Source organism: Melozone crissalis, unplaced genomic scaffold (genome assembly GCF_028551555.1).
Source record: "Melozone crissalis strain CALT ecotype California unplaced genomic scaffold, PUWL_Pcris_2 ptg000023l_1, whole genome shotgun sequence".
NCBI lineage: Eukaryota > Metazoa > Chordata > Aves > Passeriformes > Passerellidae > Melozone > Melozone crissalis.
The window spans coordinates 8,467,133-8,491,037 of record NW_026535801.1 but is presented as its reverse complement, the minus strand read 5'-3'; the positions used below and the strand labels follow the sequence as shown (position 1 = coordinate 8,491,037).

General features: G+C 41.9%; 1 protein-coding gene across 1 annotated transcript in view; it reads left to right on the top strand.

Moving 5' to 3' along the window:
* The first annotated feature begins 869 nt into the window (after positions 1-869).
* MAP2 (microtubule associated protein 2) overlaps positions 870-23,905 on the top strand; it is a 170,777-nt gene continuing 147,741 nt past the window's right edge. The window contains exon 1 of the mRNA XM_054278303.1: positions 870-888. The gene's annotated coding sequence lies outside the window, so the exon portion shown is untranslated. The remainder of the gene's footprint in view (positions 889-23,905) is intronic.

Sequence of the window (23,905 nt, the reverse complement as noted above, 5' to 3'; positions counted from 1 at the left end):
GCAAAGCAGTAATTAGTCCTTGTTTATGCCATTGTGATGGTATTATATCCATTGTTAGATGTTGAGCAACTCAAGCACAAGCAGTTAAGGAGATGCCCAGGCTCCTGCAGTAAAGCAGCTGTAGCACCAGAGAATTCTCTGTGACTGCTCCCCAGCACTTCCCTGCTGCAGATTTTCTGTGGTACATGATACCATGTCACCTGATACTGAATTAATAGGTCCCGTGAGTCTGGTCTGCAGCTTGTAAGCACATCATTTGTTACTGTGCAGTGTAACTGTGGGATTCCTGTCAACAAGGAAGCTTTTGGTAAATTAGGTTGTATTATGTGAAATATTTGCTTGCTGACTCCTTGTACTTAGGGCTGTTGCTGTTAGCATCTTTTCAAATTTTTGGTAAATTATCCCCAGTGAATCTAGATACATGAAAGGTGTTCTGCCTTCAGATCATCTTCTTTCTGTAAAGAAGGAAGGGATTTAACTGTTTCTGTGAAACTCTGATCCTAACAGAACCATAGTATAGCCTGTGCTTCAGAGGAATCAGCCTTTCCATAGCTTTATACGCTTTATACAAAAACAGGCACTCTGGGGGCCTGGGGTCTTTGGTAAGATATGGTCTGATGCAAATCAAGGGATGTAAGCTATGATGGCAAGAGAGGTTCTAGCCACTGAAAAAGAGCATTTGGTGTAACTTTGTGCATGTTACTAAAAGCGGAGAAGGAAGGCATTTTCTTATTAGCATGTTGCAATTCATGAGTCTTTAATTCATATAATAAAAATAAAGCTTTTCCCTTTAACAGCTGCCACTAACTGAGAGCTTTTGCTTTGTTTCAGATTGTGGAAACCTGAAATAAAATCCTGTGATTGACAAGGTGACAACAACACTGCAAGGTGGGTTTTCTGTTTTTGTTGTTCTCCTATCAGTCATTCCAGGGCTCTGGAAATGCTGCATCTTGATTTTACTGGGATGGATTGCCTAATAAATCTCTGGGGCTTGTTCAAACAAACCCAAATAGTTTGACAGGACTCCTCCTATGCCTGCATGTACATGAGTTATGTATTGTTATGGTGTTTTAAACAAAGAAAATATTACATTTTCTGGGCTGCACGGTGAAGGTGTTTATGGCACAGAGGTGGAAACAAGTGAAAAATAAAAACATTGAGGTTTTTGCCAATTTTTTTATGTAGACAACTTTTCTGTTGGAAATGTCCTCTTGTCATTGGGAGCTGAGCTGCTGCTGCTCAGCACAAGCACTGGAAGTTGAATCTGTGACGTGGCATTTTTTTCTTTTCACACTTTAAATTTAGAGTTCACACTTAGCAAAAAAAGTTCCCTACAACATGTGCTGATCACTTGTGTGTTAGTCACCACATGCTCACCTTGTCTGAGGATTCATTGCTCTGTTTTGTTGAAATGTTTTATTGAGGTTGTTTATAGGATATGCACATTTGCAACACAGCCCAGATGCAGAGAGATGCTGATCCCAGGATTTCCCACTTGCACCCCTGACATTATCTGTTCAAAGGGGAGTTTGTGTAATGGGTGCAGACAGCTTTTAGTTACTTGAATGACTCAAGTGAAAAACAGCTCAGAGAGAGCTGGGAAATACCATTTTCACTTATCTGTTGGTTATTGGAAGAATAATGACTTGGTCATTCTTCTTTCAAGAGAAGCTAAGTTTTCAAGGACCAGGTTTATTGAGTGACACTGCACAGTCATAATGAAGTTGGTTTTTGCTCTTGGGCTTGGTTTTTACCTTTTCTGTACTTGGTTCTTTTCTGTCTTCTTTATAGGGTGGAGAACGGAGTGAAAACTGGGACAAGTGTTGCCTGTGTCTGTGTGCTGGCGATGCTTTCTCGTGACAATATTGCTGCTCTTACTGCAGCCTCACATTTCTCTCTTGGAGGTCATAGTTTTTTCCTGTGTGTGAAGGCATGGATCTTTCTGGAGGATGTGTCCACAGCCAGAGAGTGAGCAGCAGTGTTTCAGTGCAGAGCAGCAGTGTTTCTCTGCTGGATGTTTCAGAGTGTGTTTCTTGTCACCAGCTCTGAAATGCTGCATTATAGCTGTGACGGGCTGCAGTGCAGATGTACCACTTGTATTTCTCAAGATGTTTTAAAAAATTGTTGCAGTCATGTAAGTTCCTCTCTGGCGGTGGGAGAATCAGGGGAGATGTGAGAATTTATCAGCAAGGCTCCTGTTGTCACTGTTCTTGAGTAGAAATTGCCAGGGTCCTGCTCATGGTATTAATCCTTATCCAGTGAGAAGTGGTCTTAGCTTTTGTTTCAGTGAGCACATGAGGTTTCTTTTATTTGCTCCTTGTCAGCCTCTGCATGTCATTGAACTTGAATCATTAGGCAAAAAGTTAAATGTTCAGGAAGAGATAGGTCTTTCAAAGCTGTAATAAGCTCAAATCAAAAAACTTAAATAGGAAGGAGCGATTGAGGATCTGAGCTAAACGTGTAAGACAAGGGTGTTTGGTGGGTGCTTTTTGCAGAGCAACAGGGGAGTTGAGGAGAATTCATTCTGCATTTCACTGTGCTGGTTTGTGCTTCAGTAGTCTTTGTGGCAGGGTTTGAATGTGCTGTCTGTTCTTACCAAAGATTTATCACAGTTGATGTGTGTAACCAGGAAAGTCAGAGCAGGCTGGTGAACTTCAGCTGAAAGGAGTAGGCAAACTCCTGCCTGCCCACAGAATTGAGCAGTAACCCATTTCTCCCAGTGCCTAGATATTGGTACTTTCAGCTGCATTTGAGCTTCTCACAGTTTATCAATAGAAGCTGTGTTCTCTCATAAATGGAGAGCAAAGACCCTCTTGTAATTAAATAATCAGTTGTCTAAATCCCATTTTATTAAGCTGAACACACAGTACAGACTAGAGGAGCGGTCCTGCGCCAAGGCTGTTTAAACACATCAAAGTTTTTCAGTTTTATTAGGTTTTGTTCTTCTCTTTCTCTCTACTCCATGTGAATCTAGGGCACATGCAGATCGTGTTCAGTTCTCTTTTTCTGTCTTGCTACTAGTCTTCCTTATAACCTTCTCTTAGGTGTGTACACAACCCATATAATGGCACAGGGAAGCTCTTCACTTGCTTATTGGTCTCAGCCTGTTGCATCACTTTCTGAACTGCCCCAAAGCACCTTCTTTGCTCATCAGACAGCAGTGTATCTTGCACAAAGGAATTGAAACAAGACTGTTTGTCTCAGGCTTGTCTCTGCAAACTTGGGCACGTGTTAGACATAAATATTACCTAATTTTTCTTCACTTGAAGGGCAGTAAAACCCCAGTCCTCAAAAGAAAATATTAAATGTAAGCAGAACTGCTGTGTTTTACTGAGAACCTGGGGAAAACAAAGCAACAAAAAGATGGCTTTATTTCTTATCAGAATATTTCACAGGAAGAACCTAAGTATACATAATGGTACCAAAGCCTGTACTTATTAATGGTGAATTTCTCTGTGGTATGAACAAAAAATAGAACAGAATTTTATCAGAAGCCTGAAGACCTGCATTGTCTAGCCTAACATTAGGCCCTTGTATGCCATTACTGCTTGCAAGCAGTGTGCTTACCCTGCTCTCCTCCTGCAGAGAGCAGAGACTGTAGATGGGCATCTCAGGAAGCTGGGAAGGCAATGTGGGATTGAGCCATTTTCTGAAGAACCTCTCTCTTTCCATTAACTCTAGAAGAAACATACAGAATGTGTAGAATGAAAGAAATGAGTCAACTGTTCTCAGAAGCCCTATAAACAGACAGAGCTAGCTGAACATTTGCCTTTGTGTTGTTTTTAAAATATACAAGAACTGGCATCACCACTTACACTGTGGAGTCTTTAATACTTCTTTCTTTAAATTGGTGCTGTTCTGGGCTGTTTCTCTTGTACAAGTGATCTGCTGTAGCCCAGCAAATAAAAAATTGTAATAAGGCACCTGATCTCTTGGAGAAACCTAAGTTTGATCCTGCCAGGGTATACTGGTTCTCTAGTTCCCAGTGTAAGATTATGCACCTCAAGTTGTTTTGCAGAGCTGCTCATCTGTACACACCATTACCATTCTCTCCTGCTAGGAACAGAAAGTGTAAAGGGATTCAGCATTCAAATTGCTCCCACAGCAACTCTCAGGAACTCAGAGGTTTGTGGGGAAAGCAATGTCATATGTGGCACACAGGAGTGAGAGCAATCCACATGGTCAAACAGCAGGATGTTATCCTTGGGCCCTACTTCTTTCTCTGTGACAGGTTTTCTGTATGATATTCTCCTTGTGCTAAAATGAAAAAAAAAAAAAATAGAAAAGAGAAAGTCAGACCTACCTGTTGAAGACATTGATATTACATCCAACATCCTTTGGAGGGAATCTCTTTGAGAGAGAATCATGTGAGGCAGAAGGTATTTAGACTAAGCCTTCACTATTTACATTGGAGTTTTAAGCAACTTGATCTTGCCCCAAAAATACCTGCCAGCATTCCAGTTGATTGGAAGTGCTCCTTGTCTTGTTCCAAGTTCTCCTCTTGTAAGAAGGAGCCCTGCAGTGGGGTTTGGGGCAGAGGGAGAGAGAGTTTGTCCATGTAGAGTTCTCCTGTGGTGTTTGCCCCCAGCAGCACTTGGCTGGGATGTGCCGCACGCTGTCTTGCACTCTCAGGGGGCAATCCTGCTAGCCCTGGGCAGTGGGAGGGCTGTGGCCCAGCCACTAGGCTGCTGAGTTAGAAAAGCACATGGCCTGGGCTGCATCCAGCAGTACAGGATGGAGGCAGCAAACTGTGGCATCAGCCAGCCCCAGCTCGTGGCCAGGCAGAACTGTTGATGCTCCCTGTGTTTGTAGGTGGAAAAGCAGGAAAGATGTTGGAATGGTGTCTTCTTCCCCAGAAGTTTGTGGTAGGATGGGGACCAGGGGAGGAAACAAGTGGGAGGTGCTGGATGAGGGTGGTGGCTGTAGAATTTCTGCCGACATACCAGCTGGCACCGACATGACTCTGAAGCAGGTGTGCTTGTGGTATGAAGTCTGACAGACCAGATTTCTCATTGCATGGCTCTGCTGGAGTCATCACAAGTATGTTGTTACTGCACAGCAGCAGAACTGGGTTTGTTTACTTCTCTTTCAGGTGCATTTGGGTTCCATGTCCAAACTCCACTTGCTGAAATAAACCAAAACCTGAGATTAGGAATGTACAGAAATAGGTGTTCTTTTAAGGACCACTTTACTTTTCATCTTCTCTGATTACATATGGCATATAAAGATGCAGTTTTCTGAGTAATACCAAATGCTTGGGTTACCACTCTACCAAACACCAGATGTGAAACCCAAAGGCTAGCAGGCTGTTTATTGAAGGAGTATCTGAGCAAGCTGTTCTTATTGATGCCAGCAGCTCCTGAGTGCTAGTTAGTTAACCAAGTAAATGTTTGTGTGTTGTTTTTAATGGGCAATTCCATTGCCAGCAGTGTGTAAAAAAAAAAAAGAAAAAAGAAAAATGGAAGGAACAGGTGGTGCACAACTTCTTTTTTAAAAGGAAAGAAGGAAACAACATATTGTAGAATTGCAAGCATCTGCTTCTACTTAATGCTTAGTCTTCAGTCACTCTGAGATGCCATTCATTTATGTGGAATAAATTGCTACATACCCGCTAGTAGGCTCTTACAATACTTTGTAACTTCATTTTATTCAGTGGGGCAAAACCACATTCCTTACTACCTCCTGCATGTCATACCAGGAGGCTGGAAGGCAATAGGATAAACAGTTTTGATTAGATCCTTCTACAGAGCAGAAAGTATGATTTTTACTTTTGACTTCAATGGGAGTAGGAGCCAGATCTTTTTTGTGATGTGCAGCAATGATGTCTTCTGAGACAGTCTTGAAGAAATGTTATGCCCTTTAATTCTAATCTGAAATGTTTAAATTAAGCAAGATAAGCCTCTTTGGAGATAGAAAACATCTTCTATGAGATTATTTGATACAGCAGGAAAAATAGGTAGGTTTGCAGGTGAATGGTGAAGACCTGGATAAGTTTCTACTCCTGAAAGACTTTTTGGTATGTGTTTTTTCTCCCTGCCCCCCAGGTGTAGGAGATACTATCTTCATCTACAAGATTTGCTTCACTTACAACCTTTGAAAAGAACGGCTGTAATACCTTTATATCTTCAGTGTCTTTTATTATTGGTGGGGAGATAGCATTTCAGTGTGTGTAGCACTCAGAGGCAGAAGCTCTTATGTTGCTTAGAACCCCAACTCATATTTTGTTTGTACATTTTAATCTCAATTTCTTATGTTTTCACAGGTTTCTGAACACATTACCACTCAACAATTGACATGTCAAAAGTCACTCATAGTTGTTTGTTTCTGTTTCCCTACTGGTACCAGTAATAATAGAACCAGGGTTAAAGCTGTTCAGTCTGATAGGGCTGTATGAAATGTCTCACTGGAGCTCTGCCTAAAGGCAATGGCAGATTTTCTGGTGTGGCCAGGTCTGCAAGATAAAAGGGTTGACATCCTGAGGAAAAAGAGATTACAGTCATAGGAAGAATCAGTTATTTTTCTTCCAGTTCTTAAATGCTGCAGGCATAAACATGCCTCATCGTCTAAAGGTAATAGAGTTTTTCCTTTTGTGTTGCTTCTCACCTTGGGAGCCTGTGGTATTAATGGGAAGCCATTCACCAAATTCTTGATTTTCAGGCTTTGAAAGGTGGGCTGTAGAATTCAGTTAATTTGTCTGAGCAATGTGTCAATACAGGAGTTACTGACTTTAAAACTTTCTTGTGAAACCCAACTGGTTTTGCTTGGAACTGATTTTCCTTATTACTAGTATAATATAGTGTGTATATATATATGTAAAAAATATACAAATACATACTATATAATATATTATTTGGTTGTTTTGTTCTGTGAATGAAACATATAACACTTTTAAAAATATACAAATTACACATCCTTTATTACATCTCTGGGTATTTTTGTGTAGCTGAAATAACTTTGTCAAGTTTATAATTCTTAGGCTGTTAGGACTAGTCCCAAATGGTGATAAGATCAAGTAAACTCTACACTTCTAGGGGATGGGATAATGTTTTGATTCTCATTAAGAAAGAGAAAAATACTTCTTTAGAATAGTCCATGTCTCTGTTGTCCATATTTACCCCCTGCTGGCACACAGGGCTGCTTATGCTTTGCTGTGTTTCTCCATCCCCTAGGTTTGTAATCCAAATGCTGTAAAACATGGTGCTTTCCATTGCCAGGCATTGATATAAATGAACTTTTCTCACACTTTATTGTTGTGGTTGCTTTGAGCTGAGCTTCCTAAGACTCATCATCTGAATGGTGTCAATGTCAATGGGAATGGTGTGGCTGAAAACGTGAAAACCTCAATCCTTAGGTTTTAAGTGCATTCTTAGGAGAGATTTAGTTGAGGTATGGAACTGTAGGCAAGAATTAAACTGATTCATGTGCTTTTGACAGAGTTGTCTCATTCAGACTGGTCTTTTTAAATATTTCAATAAGAATCTCAGAGATAAGGGAAAATCAGTGTTTCACAGTGGTGCTGCATTTGAAATCCAGAGCTTTATAAGCTTGTGGTAATTATTTTTTTCCTTGAGATTCCTGCTGAACTACATAATAATCCTTCTATAGAAAAGGTGATGGAAATATGTGTGATGGGGTTAGGAGCCAGGTGGGTGGTGAGGCTCTGTGTGGTTGAATGTTTCCATCTGAGAAAGGCTTTTGGACCTGGTTTGGAAAAACACCCCTCAGGAAATAGTGCCTGCACAAAAATTCTTGCTATGGAGGTGGGGTGGGAGGTAAAGGTGCAGGAGTCACAAATGAGTTTGAACTCATCCAAGACTGTGGGTAGAGGGAAGCCCCTGTTCTCCAGCAGTGTGCAGTGTACAGCTCTGTGTCTTTGCTCACCTTGTGATGAGGAGGCCAGGTTTAGAAGCCATAAAAGTGCCGTGTTACTCCTTTGTGCAGGTTTTTTTTTTTCCATAGCTGGGGTAGTGAGGAAGGAGCATGTTTGGAGATCCAGTCCTGAAGTACAGAGTGTCTCCATTAGCAGACTCCATTAGTTTTTCCAGTTTGCATCTGAGGAAATGAGGAACATTAGGATATTAATGTTATTAATTAATGCTGGCAATAAGTAGGCAAGTCTGTGACCCAGCTGGGATCAGATTCCAAGCTCCTGAGCCTCATGCAGTGCTTTTTTGTTTCTTCCACCAAAGTGGCTTTTTCTTTGTGCATCTTAATTAGCAGCTTAGCCTGATCTAACAACTGAGAAATAGCTTCATAGTGCAAACAATAACAGTATGAGCAGATATGTGTATAAAATTGTATTTTGTTTCTAATTAGAGCAGGGGTGCGTGCCTCTGAGACACTTTACAATGTGCTCAGAAGGAGAGCATGTGGACTCCAGCCCATCAAGTAGGGAACTACTGCTTTGGATGAAAAGCTGATGTTTTTTTCAGGCAAATTCAAGGGCAAGCTTTGTATGTGGGCCATGGAAGCTGAGCTAGAAAGCTTGAACTTTTAAATACAATTCTGACTGAATCTGCCATTGTTATGTATTGACAATTATGCATTCTTATAATAAGCAGGAGGATTATTATGAAGCTGAAGCTCAGGATTGCTGTACTCAAGCTCTTCGTGTCAGAATGCAATTGTGCATATTGTGTTTGTGCTAGAAGCCTTGAAGCAACAGGGCCAGATGCTTTTTTATCTCTGAAATTGCTTATGTCCCTTGATTTCAATAGACTTGCACCCCCATGCAGTTACAGCCAGCAAAACCAGCTCCTGAGTCTCAGAAGTACAGCATGAAAATGCTGAACAACATCTGTAGCATAGCAACAGGAAAGCTTTTATGCCTTCCTCATTTACAGCAGGTCTTGGACCCTGGCAGTAATAGTGAGCATATGGTGGAGGGTTTGCTTTTTTTCTGGTCAGACTGGTCAAATTTTTTGGGAGTGCATTGCTGACTAAGTTTAAACAGCCAGATATGGTGCAAGGGCTCAGCTTTGAGGAACCTCATCTTTGGTTCAGTGCTAAGGTTTGGGAAGGCATCACAGCATGAGTCCATGATTTCTGCTTGCTCTCCATGGCATTGACCCATCCCCTATGTCAAGTTTGGCCTTCCTGATTCCATTGGAATCTATGCCAGCAGGGTTTGGCATTTCCCAGTTTCCTCCTGGGCAGTGCTGTTGCATGCAGTATGGGCAGCAGAAGGCCCAGGCTGCCATCCCCTGGCAGGCCCTTTCTGGGAATGGAAAAAAAAAGTTCCTTTTGTGCACTGCAGTGAAGGAGGTGCTGGAACTGGGAGAATAGTTGGGGGCTGTGAGCAGGCAATTAAGTGTTCCTTGGGATCAGCATCTCTGCTGCTGATAATCAGCATTGAGACCTGAGAGCAGTGTGGCACCTGCTGATGCAGCTGCTTTTTGCCTGCTGTCAGGTGTCTCAGAGTCTTATGCAAATAAACCATTTAAGAAAATGGATTACTTAAGTCAAGCCATTCTGTAAAGCATGTCACCAAATTCTGTACCAGCCAGCCAGACACCTGAAAGATGTCCTGTATTTACACAAATGTAGCGTGTTTTCCCCAGTATATTTTGTGTTTTTTATGTTATTTGCCTTTATGTTCTTCAAGTAGCATGAGTGTCATAACTGTCCTGTAGTTATACAACAAAAAGAAGTAGAAAAAAGCCTTCTGTGTATCTTCTGTATCTTGGGATTTATTTGGTGTCCATGTACTGACAAAACAAGATGGGAAACTGCTTTCAGTGTTCGACTGTTACCATGTGGGTACTGTAGTGCAAGAACTTGGCTTTTTTGTTTCTGCTCATCATGGGCAATTCCCACCCTTCATTTGAAATGGTTTTCTGGTGTCTCAGTGAATGGACAAAAGTGATTCTGTTTTCCTAAGTGCAGTACCAGGGAGAGCACCTTACATGTAAAGGGTTTTTCAGAACAAAATCTAGAGCTGAGTTTGAAGTGTTTGGTCTGTTCCTGCAGCAGTGCTAATCATTAACCAGTAATAGAATAATTTGCAGTTCAGAGAAATGCTGTAATCTATTCATGCCTGTGGGAAAATATTGCTTTCACTGTGTTCTTTGGGGGAACTACAGTAATTTGAAGGAAAAGAGGTTAGGAAAGTGTGCTCTGTGGCATGTCAGCTGAAGCAGCTCTTTGTTTTCTTGGCTCCTCCACTGATGTACATGACAAACCCCTCCATTCAGGAAGATGATGAAACCAAATGTGCAAACAGAAGCAGCTTGCCAGTCATCCTGCCCAGTTCTGTGCTAGGAGCTGATGGATGAACTCAAACTGCCCAAGTGCAGAAGGGCCAGAGAGCAGTCAAAAGAGAAACAGGAGCTGCCCAGACCCAGCTCCATGTGGTGGGATGATGCACTCCAGGAGCCCCAGAGTCAAACTGTTCTGTGCAGGTGTAAAGATGGGTGGGCCTTGCAGCCTGTTTGCTCAGGCAAGAAGGTTCATTTTCTGCTGAGCCATGCATGGAGAGGCTTCTGAGCTGGAGGAGACCTGTGGGTTTCATGGACAATGTGCCATTTTAGACCTTACAGGCTACCTGGAGAAGCAGTGTGGTTGGTAATTTCTTTTGAAGTGGTGCCAAAGTCTGATATTTTTTATCTGGAAGTCAGGAGCAAGGTGTTAGTTTCCTTTGTGCTGACTTTTCTTACCCTTCCTCTGTGAGTCCTTATGGCTGAGGAAAGGTCTGACTGGCACAAGGGGGCTGCTCTTGTGTATGGAGCCATTTCCTCTATTTCTCATTGAGAAGATGAGTTTTGAAGATGCAAGCACTCCTCTTGGGGAGCAATATTCATAGGATGGGTCATGGATGCTGGCCACTGATGTAATTGATGCAGTCTTTTTGAAATTGCAATCTCTTTAGGCAGCTAAGGAATGAAGCTGAGGCTGAAGGTTACCCAGGTCTCCTCAAGGTTACAGAGCATATTTGCAGGAGAAGCAATCTGCACATCATCTTTAGAATTAGTGTCAATGCAGAAGAGAGTAGGCAAGCCTCAAACAAGTTTATTGTGGTTATGAATCATGTATCTGGGCACAGAAACTGTGATTTGTGGCTTCAGGGCATTTTTAAAGTGCATGACTCTGTGGATAAAACTTGCTCTTTCAAGGGGAGGAAAAAAAACCAGAAGGACATTTAGATTAAGTGGAATGACTGAGACTTGGACCAGAAGTTTTATAAAAAGCAGTGGGGTGTTCTTCTATATTAAACATCAGTTTAGAGTCTTTGAGCAGGAAAGTCCAGGTCTGCAAATATTGCTGGCCTGTCCCCAAATGCTGTGGTTTCCCTCTTGCACAGAGCCCTTTGCAGCCATAGCAGGGGATGGCATTTTGCAGACCCTTCTGTCAGCGGGCAGCATGACCCAGCCCTGCAGCCAGGTCAGTGCAGGCTGAAGCTTTGCTGTGAGGGTAAGGGGTGGTCAGGGCAGAGTGGACGCTGCCCTGCCTCTGCTAGGCTGTGTCTGCCTTCATCAGAAGCAGTAATTGCTCCCTAATTAGCTATGTACAGCAGTTGCAAGTTGGAATTTAAGTATGAGTTCAGTCGGGGCATGTGTGAAATTAGGAAGACATAGAGAAACGGGGTGAACTCTGAGTTGTGCTTCTGCAGGTGCAGACATAATGAAAGGGGATGTAAGCCCACAGAGGGTTTTTCATACCAACTTTCACAAGGGCAGCACATCTCAGAAGGCTGTTATCTACCCTTTGAGTCTGAAATTAGACTCTTTGGAGCAGGGGATAAGCAAAAATGATGCTGTTAATGAAAGAGTTTGCGACCTAGTCTGGTCACATTGCTCTGAGTCTATTTTCCAGGGAGATTGAAGAAAATATTTTAGCTGTGAAATCCCAAGAAACAGCCTGTAAAGTGTCAGTGCTTGCATTTCTAGAAAAGCTATTTTCTTCAGCTCTGGTTGAGTTCCTCTGCAAGAATGCTAAGTTTGAAGGTTTATGTGAACTTGGTGTGTCTCAATAAAGATAGAGTAGGCTCTTTGCATGGGAGCTGTCACATTCATCACTTTGACTTAAAGCTGTCTTTAATTCTCCTGCTCAAATCTTGCCCTCCTCTGGAGATGTTTTCTGATTTCCCCTTGATGAACAAGTATTGCTGTAGACCCTCTTCTCCACCAGTGAGGAGTGGACCAGGGGTGTTGGTGAGTTTTGGTCAATGGGCACTGCTCTTGCCCCCATACACATCTTGTAAGAGAGACACACAGCCTGAGTATTTATTGTGTTTCTCCACAGAACCCCTCTGGTTGTGTGTCTCCTCTTGGTCTTGTGTAATGTGGTTGTGCTAGGTCGTGGTTTTAAACCACAGAATTTCTGAGTGCTGATTGCAAATTGCAAAGGAAAGATTGCTTGGATTATCAGCAGGAAAACAGTGGAAGACATGACCTTTCTTCTGCTCCTCAGGGTAAAGCAGAGATCCTTGTAGCGTTCTGCTTTGAGACAAATTGGTGAATAGCAGGGATGTTTTGATCTGTAACAGGTTGGCTGCTGAGGTTTTTGTGTGCTTCCTAGGTGCTGAAGGAGATGGAGTGGAAAAGACATTTTATAGGTATTAGAACTTGGAAAGAAAAGTCATGTAGAGATGTAGAAATAGCTTATTCAGGCAGGAGTAACAAAATCTAGGGAAGTTAGGCCAAATGAAGCAGTGCAGATGAAAATGTTGCCTGTGCTCAGAGAACAGGCTGTGACTATTTGCCATGATGAGGTTAGATGGGGATGGTGTGAGCTGCAGGGAGTGCAGCAGCTGGGAAATAAAAAGGGCCAAAAGGTCAGTGCTCAGAGCCAGGTAAATGAGCCATGCCGTAGGACAGGGCAGTGCCAGAGCTGCCTGGAGGTGTGATTCCAGAGGTGATGTGCTCTGGTGGTGTCCTTGACAAGGACAGCAGGGCTGACAGTGACTGGCTGCACCTTGTGTGCTGGTTTGAATTCAGAGGAATTGGGTGTGATGGAGTTAGCGCAGAAATGGTGCCTTGACAGGCTGCCTACAACAGGGGCTAGACAGTGTTAGAGGAGTAAAGCAGGTATTTATTAAAAAGGCCTTTAAAGGGTACACCTTGGGCTGTACAAGAGCCTGGCCAAGGCTACAGCCAGTATGGGTGACAGGTCACAGGTTTTCACACTTCTATAAAAGTTTTGGTCCATTTACATGTTGGAGTTAACTGTCCAAATACAGCTTCAGGTTATGCAGTCCCATCCTCCCAGACTGCTCTCCTCAATTTGCTGTTATTTATACTTCTTGGGCCTGAAGCTGCAATGGTATCCTTGGTTCTTGGGCTGCAAAAGGAATGGTTTGTCTGACTAAACTGTGAGGAGAACTTGTGAACACTTTGTACGAAGCTCAGAGTTATATATTAATGTGGTACAAAATCTGGAAGATAGGAAAGCGAAAACTTAAGGCATCATAAAGAGTTGCCGAAAAACTTCAGGGTTCTGCCACGACCATCTCTTTATACAGTTTTCATACTTTGCAGTATTCTGTAGCTGTGTATGATACAGGAGACAACTTGTCTCCCCAGGTGAGGGGGAGTCTAGCAGACATGAGCCTTGTGGGGGTCTGGAGGAGCCCCTGATCTGCCTCTTGACAAGCAGGGTGTGAAATTTGTGAAATTGTTTTAAAGACTCTTCAGTGGAGAGAGACACTATGTTCAGCCCCACATTTTGTAAGAGCATGTCTTCATGTAGGGTAAATAGTGTTGGTTTCAGGTGTTAAATGCTACAGGTGAATAAAAGGAGAGACAGTGTCTTAAGCATCTTGAACTTTGTCTTCTAGTGAACATAACTTCCAGATCTCATTTTCTTTTTGCTAGCTGTTGGAAGATGGATTTCTGTTATCAAACATGAGTTTGACCTGAGTATTTTTTTCTGCGCTGTTAGTATTGATTTAATGAAAGGTACTTGGGAAATACACAGTTCTACATGTTAAGGGATACTTCTTTGAGATGTTTTTCTTTTAAAATAGCAAGTGGAACAAGATACTTGTTGGAGTGCTATAGGAGCAGTTGTTGCATGATTGTATTATGAAGGGTCTAAACTAGGCATAAGGATTACTTTAAAGCCTAACTTCCGAATTAGATTTTTGACTATTAGATAATTCTGAGAGTGAGCACCAGGAGGTGACAACACCTCCACATTCAGGTGGGGAGTTCTACCAACTCACCTACACTTGCTAGACCAGGTGTTTTATGTGTTACATGTTTAAATCTGCTGTTTCATATAACTTCTTCCCCAGACCAGTCCTTGCTTATGATCTAAATTTTGGCTTTCACACCCATGTCTGCAGCCCAGCAAACTTCTGTAATTTAGCACTGCTCCAGGTCCCTCACTGTTGTGCTGGCTGCAGGAGAGCCAAGCTCTGCTGCAGCATGGGATTTGCAGGACAGCAGTGGGAGTGCTGGGGAAGAAGGTGCTAGTTAGTGTGTGTGTGTGTATGTGGGGAGCAGAATATGGTCCTTAACAAGTACAGAAAAAGGTGCTGGGGATGGGGGAGTTACTGAGTTCCTAGAAAAGCTGGTGAATGGCTTTTCTAGGAATGATAGTTCAGAGCCACATAATGGAAACAGTAGAACCAGCCTGAAAAATCGGCTCAGTGAGAGGTCAGGGAAGCTCAGCAAGTGAAAATAAAAGAGTCCTAGGTTTTCCTGTTCTTTGTTAGTGTGGTGTCAGGATTGATTCTGAGTTTGCTGTGTATGTGTGTCTGTGACCATGGCTGGCTTTGTACACTGTGATGCAGAGCACAGTGTGATATCTCTGGATCTTGGTCCCCTGGCCAGCAGAAAGGGTGAGTGGGTTTCAGGCAGGCTGTGCTCCAAGCCCAGCTCTGCTGCTGATTTCCTGGGTGACCTCAAGCAGTGTAACAATGCATTTAGCATGCTGCAGAGCCATGCAGCCAGTCTGCTGTCCTTAGATGTGCATTAGCAGTGTTGCTGTTGGGAGAACTGGTTTCATAAAATAAAGCTTCCAGAGAACAGTTGGTATGATTTGAGAGAAGCCTACAGTTTAGTGCCTGCAGAACACTGAGGAGTAAGTAGTAAAAGCTGCTTGAAGTTCTAGCCAGATGATACAGCCAAATTGTCATTATCATTGCACATCACAAAAGCTGTTTGGGAGGAGATTTAGCTGTTTTCATTCATGGCTTAGACAACAACAACACCCTGCAATAGCAGCCACATTTGTGCAAACATTTCCTCATTGTGAGACGAAAGCACTCATTGGCAAGTGAGGAAATTTTTGTATTAAAAGGCTTTGCCTGTAGCTGTGGACCTGGTTAAGTAATATGCTATTAAGCTCAATTAGAGTGGCACAATGGAAATAGATGCAATATTTCTGCAAGGAAAGAGCATGTAAAGACCTGAGTGAATTAGGTGTTGTGAATAATGCCCCCTTATATGAGTAGAGCCATTGAAGGGCTCTGCACCTCTGTTTCATGGTGTTTCTGTTACTGTTTTGTTGACTGAAATGTTTTAATGTTTTTATTTTAAAACTCAGTAACTGAAACTTGCTAATGCAAATAAAAAAAATGGACAAAGCATCTTCTGGAATCCTTCATGCTTTGCTGGTATGAACTGGAAATAGCCTCTCTGTTCCCTTTCTTCTCAGCCATATAAGATTGCAATTTAGGTTGTCCTGTGGTAATGTGCCTTTTGGAGTGAGTGTAAAACCATCCTGTCCCTGCATGATGCATGTAATACGTGGGAAAAAAATTTCTATCTAGTAACTGAAGACAACAATTTCCTGTGAGCCAGTTCTTGTGGTCTCTGGTCTCCAGCCAGATCTATTTTTACTGCCTTTTTATTTATGTTTTCCCCCTTCCCCCCTAGTTTATTTTTTCTTAAGAAGAAAAAAAGTGTTATTATCATGATTCTTACATGCAGGCAGACTGCAGTTCCAAAAGGCACCAACAAAGGCCTGAAGGTAACATGTCTTTTGATCACCTTGAATTAAAGCTTTTGAGCCATGAGAGCATAAGAGAAAGAGAGAGAGAGCCTGTGCTGGTTATCGCTGTTGAGCTAAAGCCAGGTTCAAGTAATTTGGTATTACTACAGCCAAAAGTGTTGTGTTCTTGACCCTGCTAACACTTAGGCTGATGTCACATAAGGATCAAGGAACACAGAAGTAGTTGCTTGATAATTCACCTGACTAGTAAATAAATCTGAGGAGACTTACACTGAGAGTGCAAGAGGAGTCCAGCACTGTCCAGCCTGGTGTTAGTGGAGGTCTGAATGTATGGAGAGAGTAAGAAAATTAAATGGGATCCAAGGAAAAGTTTGTAGGGTAGAGGTGTGAGAGAGGAGTTATTTAGAACAGTCATTTTCCACTAATGTGACTGGAAATCCTGGCTGCAGCAATAGAAATGTTGAGCTGCAAGTCATGTGTGTGTTTAAAACCAATCTCAGTCTGTTTGAACTTTTTTCCCAAGTCTTAGAAATCTGTGAATCTTTTAAAAAGCAGTTAACATCAAGCAGGAGAGATATGAGGTATGAGTCTATGATGATGGAAATGGGGCTTGAAAGGCATTCTGATAGCCAGGTTCTCAAGGGAAAAAGGCAGGGCAATGCTATGATAGTTGCTGTTTCACAGGTGATAGTGTCAGCTTTGGAGTGCTTTTTTCCCCCTCAACTTTGTAATTCTCATTTCTGGACTGGGTCAAGAAAGCTGCACATTGTGCAAGCAAAAAGGCAGAAACATGCAATGTACACACAGGGCAAAGGGTGGGTTTCCTAATAAAGAAGTGAGAATGTGTCAGTTGGTGCTTGCAAACAGGTGCCCTGGTTAGTACCCACAGTGAGGTGATTAGATATTTAATTAGGAAGATGAGTACACCTAACTTCCCATAGGTAGTAACAGTTGACAAAAGGCATGGAGAGCTAAGCCTCATTTGGAGTCATTTGGAATCTGAAACACAGCTTGTACAAGTCAGATCTAGAAATAGTTGGGTTTTCCTCCCATTACATTTGTGTGTTGAATGGTTTTGGTTATGTTTTAAATGTTAACCGGGTTACTCTAGGATGAGCACATCTGGTTCTCTGTTCTTGGAAATGGCAAGTATTTGAAAAATTACCTTTAGGTTTTTTCCTGTGGTTTCTGGGTACTGATTCTCAGAGCCACTGTGGCACTTGTTAGTTTTCAATGGACAAATGGTTTCATGTATTTTTAAGAAATGGATTATATTTAGAAAAGCATGAGTTCAAATGATAAAATTTTTGTAAAATAAGATGTTGGCAAATTTGTTGTGCTCCAATGACAACAAATCATCATTGGCAGATTCAAGAGGAGATGTGACTTCTGCCCTCTTGACAAGGTGCCACTATTGCTTTGAAACATTGCTGGGGGGTGGGAAGAGTGTTTGTGGTCTTCATTGGACACAGCTTCAACCTTCACACCTATAGCTTGCACTGACATTTTGTTGCAGGAAATCATCTGGTTATTACATGTGATTCCTGACTTCACTAAATACTGTTGGGCAAACTGGCAGTGATGTTTGCTGTGATTCATCCTCACTAATGAACCTATTTGATAGACAAACAATGGTTATTAGCAAGGTGACATTTCTCTTCTGAATCACTGTGCCTTTTTAGCTTTATTATCTTCCATGCTCTATTTTGCAAATTACCATTGGGCTGATGGGCCTCATTCTCTTCCTTCTGGAAGCAATTATGTTGGTGTGATTGGAAAATATCTTTAAAAACAGGAGGGGCTCTTTGTTAATTTTTTGCTCCAAAGATGTTTGCTTCTGTTGTGTTTTTGTTATGTCTTAATTTTACCTTTAAATAATCATGAATGACTGGCAAACCTTGAATCAGTGGTGTTGGAGGTCCTGCAAGTAGAGTATGTAATGGTATTTTTAAAGTGCCAAACTGAGGAACATGGACATTAAATGATAATCTTGATACAGTTGTCTTGGAATGCTTCTGTTTCCCATCACTTTAGGAAATGATAGGCTTCTTTCCTACAGAAAAATAATGAAATATAGTCCTAATTTTCAAGTATGGATTCTTGAGAATGAAGTTATTCTCTTACATAAGAGCTTTTCCCTAGGCTGTGGCCTGAAGCCTAGGAAATAGGAATGTTACTGTTTGTCTGTCTGCTTAAACATCCTTCTTCTCCTGGTTCCTGGTTGTGCAAAAGAGATGTTAGTGAGCTCAGTTCCTGTCCTAAGAAGATAAGCCTCATGGTCAGTGAAACTGCTGAGTGAAAGGAACAAAATGTGCAAAAAAAAGTATTTAAAATGGAGATGATCTATTACATTCTGTCGAGCCCACTATATCTGAGGATGGGGTACAAGATTGGAGGGAGCACTGGTCATTCCAGCTTGGTAATGCTTTCACCCCAAATATCATCCACGTGGTGCATTGAGAGCATAAGGAAATATAGTATTTTTAGAAAGGCATCTCTCTGTGCAACCCAGATTGCATCTCTCTAGAGAAAAAAATGTGCTTATACCACAAGAAAAGGGAGTTTACAGCTGTTTAGCAACATGTCAGATAACAGAGACATGTTCCTTTCCAGTAGCAGCTGAAACTCTTGAAGCTTTGTGTGGAACATGCTTGGGCTGTGTACACATTCATCTGTGCAACTTTGTTTTTCCTTGCAAAATTGCAGTGCACGCTATTGTCCCCATCTTTGGAAACACACTGATTCCTTGTTTGGCTTTGGAATGATTTAGCTGTAGAATTCTGCCCTGCTCCTCAGTCTGATTTTACATGTTCTGGATGAAGCAGAGGAATGAGCACTCTAGGGAAGGCATAGATGATCAGTACAAGAGATGCCTATGGATACAGATGTGGACCAGGCAGTGAAAGAAGATTCTTTAGAAACTCGAGAATTAGCAGAGGAATTAAAGAGGTTTTGTGCTTCTGTAAGTGAAAACAAATTTGTGCTAGTACTTCCAGGGCTGTCCTAGTGGTGGTTTAACTCATGAGGAAACATCAAAGGCCTTGAGTAATTGCATTCTCCAAAGCTCCTTTCAAAAGCAGAAAACCATAATGGAAGTGATGCCACAAAGGCTCACCCAGTTGGGTGGTTTTATCTACACAGTTTCTGGCCTTTAGGCAGCTGTCCTTCCAGTTTAATAATACTGAGTCATACCTTCTGTTTCCACCCTTCAAGTCACCAAGCTATCTCTCTTGTCCTCTTCTCATGCCAAGCAAGAAAAGCCACTTTGCAGACAGGGGAGCAGGGAAGGTTTCAGCAGCAAGGGGACCGCTCCAGGTGGTGCTCAGTCTCAGAGCAAGGAGCACAGTGATGAGAGCTCTGGGAGGAGCTGAGTTTCTCAGCAGCAATGTGAGTCACATCCCTGCTTTCCCAGTGTGCATGGGGCACTTGGCAAAGGGGTGGCTTTGCTGGCCATTTATTTGCTGGAGACTTGTCTGCTAAAGCAGAAGAGCTTAACCCTGGATTTCTAAAAATCACAATCCTGTGTCCTTTTTATTTCATTATCTGCTATGCATATTAGACTTTGTCTTATATACTTTTCCATTTTTTTTCTATTTTCTTTCAGTTTCTTTTTCTCCTAATCCCTTTAGTGGAAGGGATATGTGTAGTAGTGTAAGTTTTAGCAGTACTTCAGGAAACAGGTAGGTTTGCATTTGTGTGGGAGACTTACATCCCTTTTTTGTGGTGTTCTTGCAGTAGGACAGCAATTGTGGTTTAATAAATAGGACATGAAACACCCATGTTTTGCTCAGCCTTTAATGACATGCAGTGTTTTATACAAGCTATGAAACTTGATATTGCCTCTTTCATTTAGGCTGTGTGTGCTTGCTTTCTTTGATGTAATTCAGTTGACAGCAGTGGGGTTGTTCCTGATTTACACTTAGAGAAATGAATAGGCAGTCAAGAGCAGCACAAGTTCACACCCAGTTGTGTGTTGACTCATTTGCTCATTGTCTTCTGTGTAGCAGAAAATGCTTTTAGGGTACCCCTGAGGAATGTATCCAAATAAAGCCAAGTTTGAGATGAGGTATGACTTTAGCTGAGGGCTGTGCAAAGCCAGGAATTATCACATGATTTGTAATGAAGGTGAAAATTGATGTTTTCATGTGGGAAAGGACTGACCATTCACTGACCTGACCAATTAACATGCAGGACTGTGCGTTTTTTAATTGCATTTCTTATTAAACTGAACCAAAGGGTTGTTTTACAACTCTTTCTGGACAAAGAGTTGCTGGTATGAACACATGCAACCCTGCTTGTGCAGTTGAACAAGGGAAATCTCCAGAGGCCCCTGCCAACCTCAACTAGTTGGCGACTCTGTTCTGGAAATGCACAAGGACTTATGCTTTTATTGGAGTAGCTTGCTTTTTGCTCTCCTGAGTTTTCTGACAGTGTGTTTCATTTGGGACATTTCCAGTCCGTGAATTGACCTCATCTCAAATTCCTCCTTGCCTTCTCCTTCCCTCTGCTGGCCCTGATCGCAGATGTTGATGTTTCATCACTCTGGTCTGGGAAACTATTGCCTTTTTATGGTAGTTCTTGCACCTGTCTTAGCTCTGATTGATTTTGCAGTGTGAAATAAGATGCAGGGTCTGGCACATCAGGCTCACTGTGGCAAGCCAGAGCTCGGCTTTGCACCTGGATCAAAGCGTCTGAAGTATTGCTTAGCTGGAGCCATTTCCTCCAGTGTGCTGATGGGCTGTCAGTAGCTTGCTTTACCTCTCCCATGTCAAAGCTGTCTAGAATCCCATTAATGGTCAGGGCCTGAGATGCTGAACATCACTAATCCCTTTGTCCAGAGAGCTTGGGCTGAAGCATCCCCTCATCCTCAGCCAGGGACTTACAGTATGGATGATGGGCAAATCCAGTCTTGGCAGCAGGCTCCTCAGTGATGGTGTAGCTGTGTGCTCAGTGTCTTCTGTTCTCTGGGGCTCCCTGAAGAGAGCTTGATCCTGCCTCCATGCCTTTCTGGCTCAGTTTTCTCTTCAGCCAATGCTCTGTTGTGTCCTAGTTAGCTTTTTCTTCTGTGTACACAAAAACTATGTGGCTCTAAAAGAGAAACAGCTTGCTCTCCTGTGTACAGCATTTCTGAGTTAATAAACAGAGATGTTGCCATTGCTCATCTAGGGGAAGAAGTAGCACTAAAACTGGTGAAGTAAGTTATTGTTTAGGGCTGTAATTAAACTTCCAGACTTAGGCAATTAAAGGTCAATATACCAAAGGTTTGTGCCTGGGAATTCAGAGCCTTTTTTTTTTCTTCCTTTTAATTAAGGAGTACTTTGTTTGATGATTAGATGAATGGGACCAGAAGTAACTATATCAGCCAGCAAACCTGCCAGTGACTGGTGGGTTTGTTGTGAAAACTGTCAGATAGTTGACACACAGCTCAGATTGCATGCAGTGCTCAGTGCCAAAGTAAATCATATAGTCTATTACCCCTGGGACCTGTAGAGGGTAAAATACAGAGCCTTGCTGGTTGGAGCACCTGTAGTAGCTCAACATACGTGTGGAGGAGGCTTCTAAATAAATGCCAAATGTCAGGTTGGCTGAAAGGCAATGTAAGGGAGAGGGGTAAGTATCTTATACCTTTAGAGGTGTTGCCATGGTGACATGAGCCAATAAACTAGAGCAAGCCAGGGAGTAATCTATAATTGAGAAGTATAGGAGAGGCAGAGAGGCATTGCTGTTTGCAGAGATTCAGGTGCACGATGCTGAACCTAATGCTACATTTGTTGTGCTCAGTCCTGCCCTCATTCTGAAGAATACTTGCTGCTGGTTTTCAAAGGCTCCCTGTCCCTTGGAACACATGCATTTGTTTCATTTAACAGCAAGTTGCTGACCCCTGCCAACAGCTGATCCCAATCAGGGGTTTTTATGTACTTCACAGAGAGGAGATAGATGCTGCATCTGGTAACCATACTGCAAAAGCAAAGGAAATTTTGGTCTGTAACTTCTGGAGCTGCTGGTTCTGTGTTTCAGCTGCACTTTGGAAGTGCTGTAAAGACACAAGAGTAAAGCCTGGAGTCAGCGATGCCACCAAGCGCATGATTTAGTCTAAGTGCTTAAGTGCTCCAAGTGAGGATGGATAGCCCAAGTGCTCAGAGTTCTACAGATGCTTAAATGCTTTGTAAACTCAGTGTTTAAGGGCTTTATCCCAAAGGATGCTGCAGAAACTTCCACTGAGCTAAGTGAGGATGAAGGAGTCCTCATGCAGTGCCAGCAACTGTAAGAATTGTGTGAAAGCAAGCAAGCATGTTATTGCTGTTGTGGTTTTGCATGCTTTACCATGGAAAAAATAATCACCAAAATTACTTCTGGGTTTAGTTTTAGTTTTGGGGTTTTTGGGGGGGGCTGAGGGAGTGCATGGCAGAATGGAGATGTATAGTATGATAAGTATTTGGAAAACTTAATCAGCATTAAAACTTATTTTCATTATAAAACCAGTATAGGTGGGAAACAGAATTCCACAGCCAATCCATCCTTTTGAGGTCACGAATAGCCCTTTTCATTTACATAGGGTTTTATAAAAAAATGTTAAAATAGGTAGCAAGTATTTTCATTCAAAAGTGTGTCTATGATCCATCCTTTACAACAGTTTTCAAACTGATGCTAAAAAGACTGAGGTACTTGCCTTTATCATTACTTACAAATGTTACTGGAATTGTGCACTTTGTTATACTTGTGTTTTAAACATGAGGAATACTTTGCAACAAACAAAGCACTCCTGGTATAAAACGTTGACTGTCCACCACATCTAGGGTTTTGCTCTCTAGCCAAAGTTGTTTAAGATAATAATCTGCTGCTTTCATCAGAAGTTGCAGTATTTAAAGTTGTGGTCTCTGTCTAGAGAAACTGTGTATTTACACCACGTAAAGTAAGAACTTTGTTTGTTGTTTTCCTCCCTCTTTGATATTTAATGATGACTGAGATAGCAGACTCGTTGGGACAGAGATCTTCCACTGTCTTTCAGTAATACTTGCATTTTCAGGTATTTTTTTGCCACACAAGTTCCCACCACATGAAAATGAGTATGTATAGCTTCAGGCAAAGCAACGTTTTTACCCCACTACTAAAGAGTCCTGGAGTTGCTAGAAAATCTGTTTGTGTTATGTTTTTACTACTTATTTTCCACAGAAACATCAATCCTGTATAACACCTATGTATCTACATAAATATTCTTGCTGTGTGTTTGTACAGTGCCTGGTGCAAGGCAGACCCATTCTCAGCAGTTTGCTAAACACTGTTGTGTTCAAAATAAGCAGTAATGAGTTTTTTTTGAGGTTTTTTAATAGGTGTAACCTTTTACAAAGGAGTGTTGGGGAGAAGCCTGGCCCTGGCAAGAATGGGAGAAGCTGTAATTGTACAGGGATTATAAAGAACATAAAATTCCAAGATGCAAACACTTGTGCAGAACAACTGAGCAGCAATATGAGCTTATTTGTGGTTGTATAGCTGGGTTTTTAGTACTGCTGGTGAGACTTGTAAGCTGTGCCAAGCCTTGATGTGTAGAAGGCAAATCAAGTAATTCCTCATTGAGCAAATCATAACTCCACACTCCCTACAGGAATGTTTTTCACATTGGTCTGACTGGCTCAATGTGAGACATTTCAGGAAAGAAAAATTCTGTGAATGATCAAAATGTTTCAGCTTCATTGCAGTTTCTCTTTGATTTGGGGGGCAGGAGTAGCAAAACCCAAATAAATAAACAAGGAAAAGAGCTGAAAGTTTATGGATGTTTTTATTCTTGCACTTTCTTTTCATGTTTTTTTTTCTGTTGAGATACTTGAACTCAAGTATTTACCCCCAGTATTTCCAAGGTTCAAAGTTAAATGCAAGTGGAAGAAAAGGGCCCTGCATTTTCTTTATCTCCTGCCCACCCCTCTGTACTCTGCTCAATTATTTTCTGTGTTGGTACAGATAAAAAAGAGAATTGTTTTCCTCCTAACCTTACTGGAAACAGCCCTCATTA